Source organism: Paroedura picta, chromosome 3 (assembly GCF_049243985.1).
Source record: "Paroedura picta isolate Pp20150507F chromosome 3, Ppicta_v3.0, whole genome shotgun sequence".
In the NCBI taxonomy this organism is placed as follows: Eukaryota; Metazoa; Chordata; class Lepidosauria; order Squamata; family Gekkonidae; genus Paroedura; species Paroedura picta.
In genome coordinates this window covers 109,395,856-109,410,640 of record NC_135371.1, presented here as the reverse complement: position 1 = coordinate 109,410,640, position 14,785 = coordinate 109,395,856, and the positions used below count along the sequence as shown (strand labels likewise).

Genomic DNA, 14,785 nt, shown 5'->3' with positions numbered 1-14,785 from the left:
TTTCTCTACATGAAGGAGTCTCAAAGCAGCTTACAATCACCTTCCCTTTCATCTTCTCACAAAAGACACCCTGTCGGGTAGGTGAGGCTGAGAGAGCCCTGACATCACTGCTCGGTCAGAACAGCTTTATCAGTGCCGTGGCGAGCCCAAGGTCACCTAGGTGGCTGCATGTGGGGGAGGAACGTGGAATCACACCTGGCTTGCCAGATTAGAAGTTCACACTCCTAACCACTACACCAAAATGGCGAGATGAGGTTTGAGGAGGGAAATGAACTTAACATGGTATAATGCCAAATAGTCTACCCTCCAAAGCAGCCATTTCTTCCAGGGAACTGATCTCAGTCATCTGAAGAGTAGTTGTAATTCCAGGTAGTCTCCAGCCCCTATGTGGAGGCTGGCAACCCCAATTCCCTTGGATGAAAAGGCTGCTTCAGAAGTGGACTATAGGGCATTATATCCCTCTGAAATTCTTCTCCTCCTAAAACCCCACCATCCCCCAAATATCTAGGAATTTCCTAACCTGTTGACAACCCTCCTTCTCACTCAAAGTAACTTTACCTGATGTTCTGCCTCCAACTCCCCTCCCAACAGCCTCTACACAGAAAAACTATGGCCCAATTAAGTAGTACCAGACACTGGGCTAGGACCATTTGCGTGGTAGGATATCCTCATGGACTTGAGGGAAAGGTCTTACTTTCCCCTCCACCCTCTTTCCCTCCTCCTGGTAACATCCATATCCTCCTTCTTTTACAAAGTAACTCCAGACAGCATAGATCTGTCCCCCTGGATAAAATGCCTGTTCTGAAGGGTAGATTCTATAGCAGCGATTCTCAACCGCTCTGAGTTGGCAACCCCAACTGCGGCAGCGGGGTTGGCATTCGTATGCACATGGGCAGCAGCACATGAATGCGCATGCACAGGCTCACAACAGTCAGGCGGCATGGAGGTGGCCATTGCCATGGCTCCTCGGTTGCCGGCCGCTGCTGCCTGCAGCCACCTGCCTCCGCTGCCTAATGCCCTTTGTGGCTGCCGCCACCTGCTGCTGCCGTCGCAACCAACCTGGAGACCCGCCAGAAGGGGCCAGACAACCCCAAATGGGGTCCCAGCCCACAGGTTGAGAACCACTGCTCTATAGTAGCGATCCCCAACCTGTGGGTCGTGGACCACATGTGGTCCATCGACTAATTGGAGGTGGGCCGCGAAGGACGCCTTCTTCCCTCCGGCACTTTACAACACACTTTGGGTGTCATTGTCTCCCATCACTCCCAGATGGGACTATCTCGTTGCAGAGAAACAAGCTCAGGGTTCCCACTGATTTGTCATTGTCATGAGTTAAAATTTCCATGAAAATAAAATGTTCCTTATGTTCATTGTTGTGGCGTGTCTGTATCTTATTTTGAAGGGATGTTTAAACATTACCATAGTGATCAGAGAGCATTAGGGCAGTGGTTGAGAGCAGAGGAGTAAACTACCCCCCCCCCCCACCGGGCCTCAGTAAAATTTTCAAGCGTTGAGTGGTCCCCGGTGATAAAAGGGTTGGGGGCCACTGTTCTATAGCATTCTAAAAGGCTGATGCCTCTCCCCAAACCCTGTCCTCTTCAGACTCTAACAGAAACTTCCCAATATGAAGCTGGCAACCCTAGCCAGGCTTGGCTCAACAAGTCCTCTCTTAAAGTCCTCCTGACAGAACCAAGCCTGGAATCCTTGGTTTCCTAGCAACAGCCACTGACAGTTGCTTAAAGGTACAGGCAATCCTATTATTTTTAGCTTTCTTTTAACAAAAATTGTGAAGTTTAAAATTTCAGATTTTTCCACAAACCTGGGCTAATGTTCATGTTTGTAGAAAACTGTGTATTACCTGTTTACAGCTCCAGTTGCAACAAAACTAATATGCTATAATATATCTAATGATAATGTTATTAAAGAGTTCATTATTCTCTACTTAATATCCAAACACTAGGGGCCAAGCCCATTGCATTCAGGAATACAACTGGCACTAGATTGGGGGGCTGGGGAGGAAGAACTCTGTGGATGCCCCCCCCCCCAAACCTGGAAAGGCTGCAGGCAGCTGTGAGCGGCTCTGTCCTGAGCTCAGTCCGGGGACTGTGAAACATGCAAAGCTCCTTTTCAATGGACAATGTCCCCAGCTCTGAAACCCTCCTGGCGGAGGTGATGGCAGCTAAGAAAACAGTTTTGAGAGTCAATCTTGAAAGAAGAATGTACTTAATGCGTTTGAATGCTACCTTAGACAAGGCCTCAAAGCACAACCTTCAACTGCCACGTGGGAAAATGACGTCTGGGGGAAGGCTCTGAAGAGCTGCACCTCTAAGGAAAACATAGCATGTGAGGATGGCGGAAGAGTGGTGACCCCCCGTCTTGCCCTGACATCATAGACAGGGCTGCTACCTGTCGACGAAGTGTCCCAGACCTGAGACATGAATGTATGCCCTCCTGTAGGAACTCCAAGATATATTTGATTTTGTGGGCACTGGGATTGATAACCTTCCGTAACCATCGTACAAAGCCCTTCCCGGTACAGTTATACAAACACGTAGTGGAAGCTCTTCTAGAGGCCAGAATGATATTGGTCACTGCTGAGCTATAACCCTTCCTACTTAACACCAACCTTCCAACAGCCAGGCGGTCAAACTCCACCACTCTGGCCGAGGGTGCCTCACCGGACCCTGAACTTACAGATCCGGAATGGTTGGCAAAGTCAGATGTGGGCTGCCTGTCATGCGGACTATGGTGGAGAACCAGGGGCTCTTGGGCCACCAAGGAGCCACCAAGGTCACCTCGGCTCGCAACTTCTTGACTCCCTGTAGAAATTTGGGAAGGACAGGAACCGGCGTGAAGGCATAAAGAAAACCTGTTAGCCAACTGGACATCAGTGTGTCTGTCAATGTGGCTCTGGGATAAAAGAACCTCATGCAGAAGGGCTCCACCTGCAAGTTTAGGTGAGATGCGAACAGGTCCATGATGGGGTGGCCGAACTGTTTCGCGATCATTTGGAATACTGACTTGTTGAGGCTCCATTCAGCTTCCTGAAGATACTGTCGGCTGAGCCAATCTGCCTGAGTATTTAAGACGCCCTGGACGTGTTCTGCTCTTAGCGATGGAAGATGTTTCTCCGCCCAGCTCATTAGCAGTCTGACCACCTTCTGTAGTCATCTGGATTTCAATCCACCCTGGTGGTTGACCTACGCCTTTGCTGCCACCTTGTCTGTCTGGATCATCATGTGACTTCCTATGATGCTTGACTGGAAAGATTTCAGATCCAAGCTAATTGCTTGTAACTCGAGCAGGTTGATGGGTTGTCTCTGTTCTTCTGCTGTCCAGGATTTCTGAACAGGGCTGTTGTTGAGTGTGGCCCCCCAACCTGTTAAGCTGGTCCGTGAATATCTTTAAATAGGACAGGGTCCTATTAAATAAAAGAGTAAGGCCACCTGGGGAGGAGTTAAGGCGGGCCCTGTCCAGGATAAAAACTCAGAGGGCCCAATCTGGAGCCGCGAAGCGGCTCCTGATTGGGCCCTCCGAGTGTCCATCCAGGGCCAAGCAGCCAATGGGGAGGCGCGCAAAGTACCTTTCTATTGGCCCCTCACCAGGACAGACCAAAATTCCATTCCCCCAGCCCAGTCTGGCTGCCAGTCTGCTCCTGACCACCACAGGGAGAGGAGGTCAGCAGGGCTGCCAAGGGGGATGAGAACAGAGGCTTGGACAGGCTGTGCCAGCCCTTTTCGCCCCAAGGCTGTCCTAACTGCCATGTCCAACTGTAAATTGCCTCAGAGCCCTGACAGAGCTGGCAGGAGGCTGCAGAGTGCTCCCCCTCCCCCCCCTTCAGCCCTGCTGCGAAGGAGCCTCTGACAGGCCCTGACTGAGGGAAGGAGGCCTTTCCAAGAGCAACGCAGGGGAGACTGAGGGCATTCCTTTTGAGGGGGGGGGACTTTCCCCTTCTGCCAAACAGTTGCCTGACAGGGAGGCCACAGAAAAGCCCCTTCTCACTTAAAATACTGCTCTGGCCGGGGGTTAGACACAGCCAAGCCATGTGTCTTTCTTCTTTGCAACTCTCTGCAGATTTGAGGCCACTGCACAGCGTTATTCTGCAGAGGAAGCTGGCTCTTTTGTCTCCTGTTTCATCTGCACAACAACCCTATGCAGTAGGCTTGAAGTCTTTCAATTCAACAACAACCTGTGTGGGAAGCCTTAAATGTTTCTTCTCTACCACAACCCTGTCCAAAGTAGCCCTTTCTGCCTGGGGAGCTGATCTTTATACTCTGCAGGTTGAGCTGTAATTCCAGGAGCTCTCCAGGCCACACCTGTAGGTTGGCTACCCCTGGGTTGGAAATATTCCTGGAGGTTTGGAGGTGGGACTTCAAAATCGTACAATGCCTCAGAGTCCAGCCTTCAAATGAGCCATTTTTGCCTGCAGTTGGTAGGGAGTGGTGCAGGAGTGTCCCTTCTGGCCTATGGGTTATGGCCATCCCTTATCAGCAACTGTTTGTATTCTGGGGCGCAGACAGGCAGACCAGCATCAGTCCTGTGAGTCTGGAAAGTGCAGGAAGATCTAAATAAATATTTACAGCCTGAAACTAAATAGAGAACAAGTAAATGTCTGGAGACACATCGTCACTGAAATAGTAACTGGCAAATAACCTTGGCCTGGCAAATAAAAAACAGTATTAAAAACCTTACTAAAGTCAAGACTGCTGTGCACAGACAGTCTTCCTCTTAGGGTTGCCAGCTTCCCTGTGAGGCTCGCTACCCCACCTCCCTCATGGGGAGTCTGCTATGGGGAAAGAAGGGAAGACGATTGGAAAATGCTTTGAGACACTTGAGGCCTGCTGGGTCACTGTGGCCCATTCCCAGTTCTCTCAGATCTCTCACAACCCTACATACCTCACAGGTTGACTATTGTGGAGAGACTAATGGAAAACTCCTTTGGGTAGTAAGCTATAGGGTACAAAAATCCGTTCTTCTAAGGAGCAACCATGAAAGAAGCATGTGGGCACATAACATTTTACCAACAGTGAAAATATGGGAGACAGAAGGAACAGGGTGGAAACCTGTGTACTGTGACTACCCTATGTGTATTAGGGCAAAGGGGCATTTCGGTGAATATGGCCTAATTCACACAAGAAGGGAAATGACGCAGAACTGGGGGGAATTGGTTGCCATGTAATCTTCCCCTAAGAAGAGTCTCCAGTCTGATTTTCCCTTCACATATCTGAGGACATGGCTCTGGAAAGCTCATCTGTAACCACTATGCCACAATTCCCAAAGGTCAGTCCTCTCCCACACTCAACGAACATTCCACACCCATATCTCCACACCCATGGCCTCATTTGCCACCATGCCACCACAACCTCCCACACAACACACATGACAACCCCATGCCCTTACAGACTGGACAACTCCTCCCCTTCCTCTTCCCACTGCCAAGCTCTAGCGCCCGTTGTATTCTTGGAGACAACGGGCTTTGCCCCTAGTCTGCAAATAATTTGGAATAAGAAAAAATTCTTCCACTCAAGAGGTTCCTGCGAGCAGTCCACCAACAAAGGCTGGCCTTGACTTGTCAGTCAAGATTCACTGGAACATCCACCTTTCTGTTGAAAAGGTCATAAGGTCTGTTGTAGGGGGCATGCATGAGCCTGACCCCACTGAAGGGTTTTTGAGTTCAATGGCAGAAGCCCCATCAGACTGGCCAGCTGTAGGAGTGAAGAGGACCGTGCCATGATGACCTGTGTGGTCAACCCTATGGTCTTGATGGTTATGGTTTGTGGGAAGAAAAGTGTTAACTTGGTCGTGTTAATCACCACTCCAAGATCTTCTAGTGTCTGAGATGGAACACCATCTCACCATTCACCAGAAAAACCAAACTGCTCCAGAACCTGGATAGTTCTGCGGGTGTAAGATGTGGACAGCTGACGGGAGGGGCCCCTGATCAAATATGGATGGACATTAATCACCTCCTGTCTCAGGAGTACTATCACGGTGACAAGAACCTTCGTGACTACCCGCGGAGCTGTTGATAGGCCAAAGGGTAGGGCCCTGTACTGAACCCGACACCCCCCTGCGCAAAAACGCCAGTAGCGTCGGTGCTTCTGAGCTATGGGGACGTGAAGATACGCCTCCTGCAGATTTAGGGATGTTAGGTATTTGTCCTGTAGGACCTCTGTGATGGAGCGAAGAGTCTCCATATGGAATCTCTTCAGCCAGATGAACCGGTTGACAAACTTTCAAGTATGGCTCTACAGTCCCCGTTCCTCTTGGGAACAGTAAACATGTACACACCCGTGCCCTGGTCTTGTGGAAGAACTGGTTCTATGGCTCTGATCCACAGTAAGCGGTATATCACGTCCAATGTCTGCTTTCACTTGTCTGGGTTTTTGGAGTCTGGGGATTATAGGAACCTGTGTGGGGGCAGAGCAGCAAACTCTATTAGGTAACCTTGAGATACTACCTCCTTGGCCCAAGCATCCATTGGTGAACCTATCCAGGCCTGCTTGAAATGCTGAAGTCGCCCCCCTACAGGAATAGTCTGTGAGCCATGCTTTAGGGGACTTATTGTCTCTCACTGCTCTGTCGGAGCGGCCCTGCTTGAAGCGGTTGGATCCGTAGAATCCCCTCTTTCCTTCCGGTCTGAATCTGGGACCAGAGTTCTGGGACCGGAAGGTCAATGGAAAGGGCTTGCCATCCCTCTTAATGGGCCGTAGCATCGCCTTCTTTTTTATCCCTGGTCTCAATAAGGACTCTGTCCAGAGTGTCTCCAAAGAGCTTGTCCCCTTGGAAGGGATAAGCAGTAACTTGAGTCTTAGAGTGTGGATCGGCCTGCCAGGCCTTGAGCCATAACAGTTGTCTAGCCACAGTGTAGAAGCCATGGCACGGGATGCAAAGACCACTATATCTAAGGAAGTGTCTGCATTATACACCGAAGCCTTTAGGATTCAGTTGGTGCCTTCCTGGAGGCGCCCCTCTGATTCAGGAATCAATGTGGGCAATTTCTTACACCTGGCCATGGACGCTCTTGCAACAATTGAGGCAGTGGTGGCAGCTCTAATTGCCATTATTATTATTATTATTATTATTATTATTAGATTTATAGCCCGCCACTCCCTTGCGGCTCGTGGCGGGTAACAATATCGCAATTCCCCATTAAAACCCCATAAAACAATAATAACATTGCCAATATTGCCGGCATGGCAAGAATGGCAGCTCAACTCCCCCCCTCCCTTCCACTACTAGCGGGTAGAGAGGAGGTCCTGATGATGTTTTGCTTCGGGTCCAGAACCCGAGTCCCCGGGGGAGGCATAGATCTATTATCAGCCCTGGCCTCAACCATAAACCTGGCGGAAGAGCTCCGTCTTGCAGGCCCTGCGGAATGTTGAAAGATCCCGCAGGGCCCGCAGCTCTCCCGGGAGCTCATTCCACCAGGTCGGGGCCAGGACCGAAAAGGCCCTGGCCCTGGTCGAGGCCAGGCGTGCTTCCCTAGGGCCGGGAACGACCAACAGGTTTTCACCCGCAGAGCGCAAGGCCCTGCGAGGGGCATAGGGCGATAGGCGGTCCCTCAGGTATGTGGGTCCCAACTCGCGTAAAGCCTTGAAGGTTAGAACCAGAACCTTGAACCGGATCCGGGCAGCAATTGGCAACCAGTGCAGCTGCCTCAGCACTGGCTGGATGTGGGCCCTCCAAGATGTGCCAGTAAGGACCCTAGCAGCTGCGTTTTGCACTAGCTGAAGTTTCCGGATCAAGGACAAGGGAAGGCCCGCGTAGAGCGAGTTACAGAAATCTATTCTGGAGGTGACCGTTGCATGGATCACTGTGGCTAAGTGTTCGGGGGACAGATAGGGCGCTAATAGTCGGGCCTGGCGAAGGTGGAAAAACGCCTGGCCCGCTACTTTTTTGACCTGCGCCTCCAAAGTCAGGGAGGCATCAATGGCCACACCCAAGTTCCTGGCCTGGGACGTGATGGTGAGTTGCGTCCCTGCCAGGGTGGGTAAGCGCGCTTCCTGGTCCTGCCCCCTACGTCCCAGCCACAGGACCTCCGTCTTGGAGGGGTTGAGTTTCAGGCGACTCTGTTCGAACCATTCTGTCACTGCTTCCAAACATCTGGCGAATGGTTCCGGGGGGGAGTCCGGGCGGCCGTCCATGAGGAGATAGAGCTGGGTGTCATCAGCGTACTGGTGGCAACCCAGTCCAAAACTCCGTACCAGCTGGGCCAGAGGGCGCATAAAGATGTTGAATAATGTGGGGGAGAGGACCGCACCCTGAGGGACCCCACAAGGGAGTCTATAGGAACGCGAGAACTCATCTCCCACTGCAACCCTCTGGGTCCGGTCCTGGAGAAAGGAGCGTATCCAGCGTAACGCTGTGCCCCGTATCCCCGTGCCGGCAAGGCGGTGGACCAACAGCTCGTGGTCCACGATGTCAAAAGCGGCCGACAGGTCCAGAAGAACCAGCACTGCCGACCCGCCCTTATCCAGCTGGCGACGGAGGTCATCCAACAGGGCGACCAGCACCGTCTCCACCCCGTGGCCAGGTCGAAAGCCAGACTGATATGGATCGAATGCCGAAGTTTCTTCCAAGAATGCCAGGAGCTGGTCTGCCGCGGCCCTTTCAACCATCTTGCCCAGGAACGCCAAGTGCGACACTGGGCGATAGCTGGCAGGGTCCCGCGGATCCAGCGTAGATTTTTTCAGGAGAGGGTGAACCACTGCCCCCTTCAGCTGCTCAGGGAACTCCCCGGACTCCAGGGAGAGGTTGATAATGTCCCTGAGCTGGCCTCCTATCTTCTGGCCGCCTCCTTTAAGGAGCCATGATGGACAGGGGTCAAGGGGGCAAGTGGTCGCCCTAACTGAGCCTAGCAACTTGTCCACTTCGGATAAAGAGAGCCGTCTGAAGCCATCAAACGTCACCTCCAAAGGCGGCCAACAGGCCTCCAGTTCATTTACTGTATTAACTGTGGCGGGAAGATCGTGGCGGAGAGACGAGATTTTGTCCGCAAAATAGCTCGCAAATGCCTCACGGCCGAGTTCCAATTTGCTATTATTTTGGCGCCCCTCAAGGGCGGTAAGGGATCTAACTACCCTAAATAATTGGGCCGGGCGAGAGCTTGCGGACGCGATTTCCGTGGCAAAAAATTCACGTTTTGCCACTTTCACCGCCATCTCATACGCCCTCATAAGCGTGCGATAAGATGTTCTCGTAGCTTCGTCGCGAGTCTTCCGCCACACTCGCTCCAGTCGTCTCACTTCCCTTTTCTTCTCCCGTAGCTCCCCGGTGTACCAGGGAGCCCGTTTGAGTCGAGGGCAGAGAGGACGTTTAGGGGCGATCTCATCTATAGCAGCTGTCAGGCGGGACTGCCAGTCCGCCACCAAAGCCGCTAGTGAGTCGCCAGGAGGCATCGGGTCCCGCAGAGCATTCCGGAATCCAGTTGGATCCATAAGTCTCCGCGGGCGGGCTAGAATGCGCCCGCCGCCCAACTGGGGGGGGGGTGGTATCCTGAGCCGGGCCCGCAGGGCATAGTGGTCTGACCACGGCACAGCTAAAGCTGTATCCAGATCCACCTCTATCCCAGCGCCGAAAATCAAGTCGAGTGTGTGGCCGGCGTGATGGGTGGGCCCGGCAACAAATTGCGAAAGCCCTAGTGTCGCCATGGATGACACCAGGTCTCCACCATGGACTGAAGGGGGCGCGTCCGCATGGACGTTGAAGTCGCCCAGGATCAGAAGCCTGGGGTACTGCAACGCCCAGGCGGCCGCCGCCTCCAGCAGGCGGGGCAGGACATCTGGCGGCGCGTTGGGCGGACGGTATACCAACCAGATAGCCACACTCTCGACCGAGTCCCATCCAATACCGACACACTCCACTCCACTGATTTCCGGCGCTGGGAGAGCCCTGCAGGTGAGGACCTCCCGGACCACAATTGCCACCCCCCCTCCCCTCTTGTGGGTCCGAGATTGGTGAAGGACCGAGTATCCTGGTGGGGCTAGTTCTTTCAGGGCCGCTGACTCGCCTTCCCTCACCCAGGTCTCGGTCACGCAAGCAAGGTCCGCCTTCGACTCCGCGATGAAGTGTTGCAGAGTCGAGGCCTTGTTCTTAATCGACCTTGCATTGCACAAGACCAATGTTGGACCCTTTACCCTAGCCTCCACCCTCACATTCCTGGGGATGGGACGGAGGTTAGAAGGGGATCGAGCACACCCAGGGCGCCGGCCGTGTCTCCACGGCCGGGTCCTATATGGGACACCAGTGCTTCCACCTCTTCTTTTGTCCAACCTCCTCCCCCAGCCATAGCGCCCCTGGCCTGTGATCGTTGGAATCCCGACCCCAGTGCGAGCCCCCCCCCTTATTTGGACCTCTCTCTCAATGTTCCCGCACCCCAGAGAGAACAACCCACTAACCTCCTGCATACTTCTTCCCCCCCGCTTAGCTGCACTAACCCACCCTAGCCCGCCCTTCCCTAGTACTACTCCCACCCAGCCCTCCCCTCCCGTCCACCCTAATCTAAGTAGCAGCTGGCGAGGCAGGAGCTACACTCTAGGGGCGAGATCCCGCCTATAAGGGGTTCTCTCTAGCCCTTCCAGTTCGCTCCTTTAACACCACTGGTCTTGCCCTAACTTCTATTTCTCTCTGGGTAAAAATCCCTATCCACTAACCCCTCCCCCCCTAATATCGAAGAATGGCCAGTCCAGGCAACCACAAAAAAATACAGTTGGCAGGTGTTCTTCGCTTGGCCACCAGATGGTGCAGAGGCGGTTCTCAGCTGGACCAAGTCCTTGTAGTTCTTCCGGCCGCCACTAGGTGGTGTCCAAAGGAGCCAACTCTTCACTCCCGGTTCAGATCTTAAAGTGGAAGCGTCCTCGCCTTCGTTCTCCTCCATTTATCTGGCGGTGGGGATTTGGCCTCCGGACCACAGCTCCAACTCTCCCAGCACAGTCGACAGCAGCAACAGCAGCGGCAGGTGCAAGAGAGGGCCAGGCTCACGGAGAGCTGGCAACAAGCCAATCACAGCAATCCCAGTGCCTGCTACCTCAGTGGGCGAGGCCTGCCTGGTCTGCAGTCTGCAGCTCCAAGCATTAACCTGTAGCCCAAGGTAGTAAATACCGGCAGCAGTAACAGAAGGACGAAGCAACACCGGCAGCAGGAACAGAAAGAAGAAACGACGCCTCCTCCACAATGACCAAGGTAGGCTCAAGTAAAACAGCGTCCTGATGTTTCAACAAACAGAGAAAGTTCTCTGTGTCGCAGACCGCAGAGCAATAAGGCCATAACCAGCAGCTGCAGATAACTGCAATTAGCAAAATTCACTGTGTGGTAGCAGCCAAGGTCAAAAGGATATTTTGCTGCTTTCAAACAGCTGCAAAAAGATTTTTAGAGGCTTTGTAGGGACTTATGGCCTTGTGTGCTTTCTCAGCACAGTCTCTGACCTTCTGTCCATGATATCTTGAAGATATCCCTCGCCATCCTCAGAAGTCTGCAATGCTGCCACTGGACCATCTATTGCAGGAATCTGTAACATGGATTCAGCATACTCTGGCATGCCTCACATACGCTAAATAAAGGAAGGAAACTGTTTAGTTACAACAGGCTTTCCCCATTCAGCCCTGATCCTTTCAAAGGATTCTGGTAAGGGAAGTTCTTTAAGTTGGTTTGTATCTTAGGAAAAATTCCCCACTGCCCTTGGGACCATAATACCTTCTATCCTTCTTCCCGTTCCCTGGCCTGAGTTTCCTCCTCAGAAGATTCAGGCTGACAATTGGAGGAATAATAGGGCCTTCTTTTTTTTTCTTCCTTTTTTTTATGCTGCCTTAATGGGCCATCTAGATGTGGGATCTAGAGTCAGGGAAGCAGGAATGGGAACAGGGCCTGGAGATCCTTCCTGAAGAGGCAAGGCTTTGCTTACCGAATTTAGCAATCTCTGCCTGCATAGAATTTTGCCTGAAGGTAAAGAATTCAGCAGGCAATTTAAAACGTTTTGCCATAGACTCAATGTTACCCAGTTCCTTAGGCTGGTTCTGTCTCACACGTTGTGGACCTTCAGGATCGGTCCTCTGCCGTTTCCCCGCTGAGGAAGTGCCAGGATCAGGCCCCTCTCCGTATCCGCTGAGTCAGACGGCTTTGGGGGGGTGGCGCAGTTCCGAAGCGGCCCAGTGCGAAAAGGAGCACTATCCTTGCTCCTGGGGGCCCACTTGCGCCAAAGTTCCTTGTGCCACAGTGGCTGTGGCATCTCTGGAATCAACTTCCCCCTCTTGGGCCTCCTGAGAGTGTTGCTCATCCTCAGATGAAAAATTGTGTTCCCGCCTGCTGGAGGCCATCTCCCAGCAGTGGGAAAAATAAATGCAAGGAAAGAAGCAAAAAGGAAAGCAATCCAAAATGGCCACTGCTAACAAGCAGCCATGTGCTCAGCTCCCTGCTTCAAAGTCACTCTCTGCTCTTTCTCTCAACCGACCAAGGGGAGGGCGGGAAAGAAAAAAGGAATAGCAGGAGGGAAGGCTAGCAGGGGAGCAGGAAAAAAATGTTGGAACAGGGGTTGTAAAGAAAAATTCTCTTCCAAGCAGGAGACTTCTAGTCTGTATGCTCCCTCATGTGAGGCAGGAAGAAGACTGGCAAGAGGAGGGCATTTCCCAACAGGGAGACAGGAAGTTTTCCTTTGACCTGCCTCCCTCAAAGAGAGATGGGAAATCACCCACCAAGCTGTCCTCCTGACCTAGAGGGAGAACTCTGTGGATGGCCTCCCCCCCCAAACCTGGAAAGGCTGCAGGCAGCTGTTAGGGCGGCATGTCCTTTACAAACGCCACGGCTGGTTGGCTCGGTTGTCTAGATTGAGGTGACCTCCCCGGGAGCCCCAAGGCCCAGGGGCTGGAGGTCCCCAGGTAGGGAACTCACCGGTATGGGCAGCTCACATGTGGCAGGGATCTGCAGCCACCAAGCCTTAAAGGGCAGCGAAAGGAGGAGGGGTGGTCAGGGTTGGGGGACAGAAGGCAATGGTTGGCCGCTGTACAGGCAGATAAGCCAGTTGGAGGAGGAGGCACTCAGGGGTGGGATAGCCACAGTTAAGCATTGAGTGGCACTTAATCCATGAGACATGCTCCCCCTCCAAGCCCTTGCCAGAAATATTAAGTGGAACAGATGCTTGCAATTCTATCTATTGTAATGTTATTAGAGAGTCTCTGTGCAAATAACATACTTTCTTTGCTTACTACAGAAGATTTTCTACCTTCAAGTATTACTTTTTCTGCCCTTTAATATGACACAAAATTAACACACACATTATATGGTAGTATATAAGTTACAGCAGATTACGACTGTTTCTCAAGTAATATGTAATTTTATCATAATGTGATCAAAGTACAGTATCCTCAGTTCAGTCCATTTATCTGCTAGGGAGAGTTCAGGCTTCTTCTAGAATCACAGAGTGGAAGTAGTCATACAAGCCAGTAGTTCTCAGCCCCCAGTCCGGGGACAGGTAACTGGTCCATGGATCAGTCTGTACCGGACCACGGCTCCTCCTTGTCCTCCTTCCCAGCTGCTGCCCCGGGGGCTGCCCTGCCACTCTGCCTTTGGTGCTCTCCAGCGGCCACCGTGGCTGCGGCTCCCCCTCGGTGTGGCACTGCGCAGCTGTGGGGCCTACCCCAGTGGGTGGTGGGAAGTCAGGGGCCCCAGCAAGAAAGCAAGTGGAGCAGGGGCTCAGGCAGCAGCAGCGTCCCTTGGCAATAGACTACCCCCCCTCGGGCCTCAGTAAAATTGTCAAGCATTGACCAGTCCCCGGTGATAAAAAGGTTGGGGACCACTGATACAAGCCATCTAAGTCCAACCCCCTGCTCAATGCAGCATCAGCCTAAAGCATCCAGGATAAGTATCTGTCCAGCCACTGCTTGAAGACTGCCAGTGAGGGGCAGCTCACCACCTCCTGAGGTAGTCAATTCCACTGTTGAACTACTCTGACTGTGGATTTGCTTTTTCCTGATATCTAGCCGATATCGTTCTCCATGTAGTTTAAACCCATTACTGCGGATCCTGTTCTCTGCTGCCCACAGGAGCAAATCCCTGCCCTCCTCTAAGTGACAACCTTTCAAATACTTAGACAGCAATCATGTCCCTTCTAAATCTCTTCTCCAAGCTGAAGATTACCCTCAGTCTTTCCTCATAGGGCTGGTCCCCAGGCCCTGGATCATTCTTGTCAGTCTCCTCTGAACCCTTTTGATTTTGTCCATGTGCTTTTTGAAGTGAGGCCACCAGAACTGCACACAGTACTCCAAGAGGGGTCTGACCATTGCAGTATACAGCAGGACTGAATTGATGCCTGTGTTGATACAGCCCAAGACTATAATAGCCATCACGCTGTCTCCTCATATTTAGCTTACAGTCCACAAGTATCCTAAGATCACATTCACACATACTGCTACCCAGAAGTGCATTTCCCATCCAGTATGCGTGTTACTCTGTAGAAGCAGTGGCTCCAAGATGCAAAGGCTTCTCTAGTCCCTTGTGCCCAATATCCAGGTGCCATTCTAGCACTCACCTGCTTGGCAGAATGGGACGGGTAGAGGAGGGTATGGTAAGGCAAGCCTAATCACAGCTTAAACTCATATTCAGTGAAGAAGCCAAATTCAAGCTGAGACCTGCAACAGTTTGCCAGATACCTAACCCCAAATTGTTTATCATACAGGATGATTCATTTTGTAAAACACCATTTCCACATAGTCAAGTCTCTCCACCCTGAAGCTCTCGTAGCCTAAAGGAGCTACACCCCCAGCTTTCATGCAATTTAAACATCTCTTCCACT

General features: G+C 52.2%; 1 protein-coding gene across 8 annotated transcripts in view; it reads right to left on the bottom strand.

Annotated features, from left to right (window-relative positions):
- LOC143832561 (rho GTPase-activating protein 7-like) overlaps nucleotides 1-14,785 on the bottom strand; it is a 221,191-nt gene that overhangs the window by 34,954 nt on the left and 171,452 nt on the right. The window lies entirely within an intron of this gene.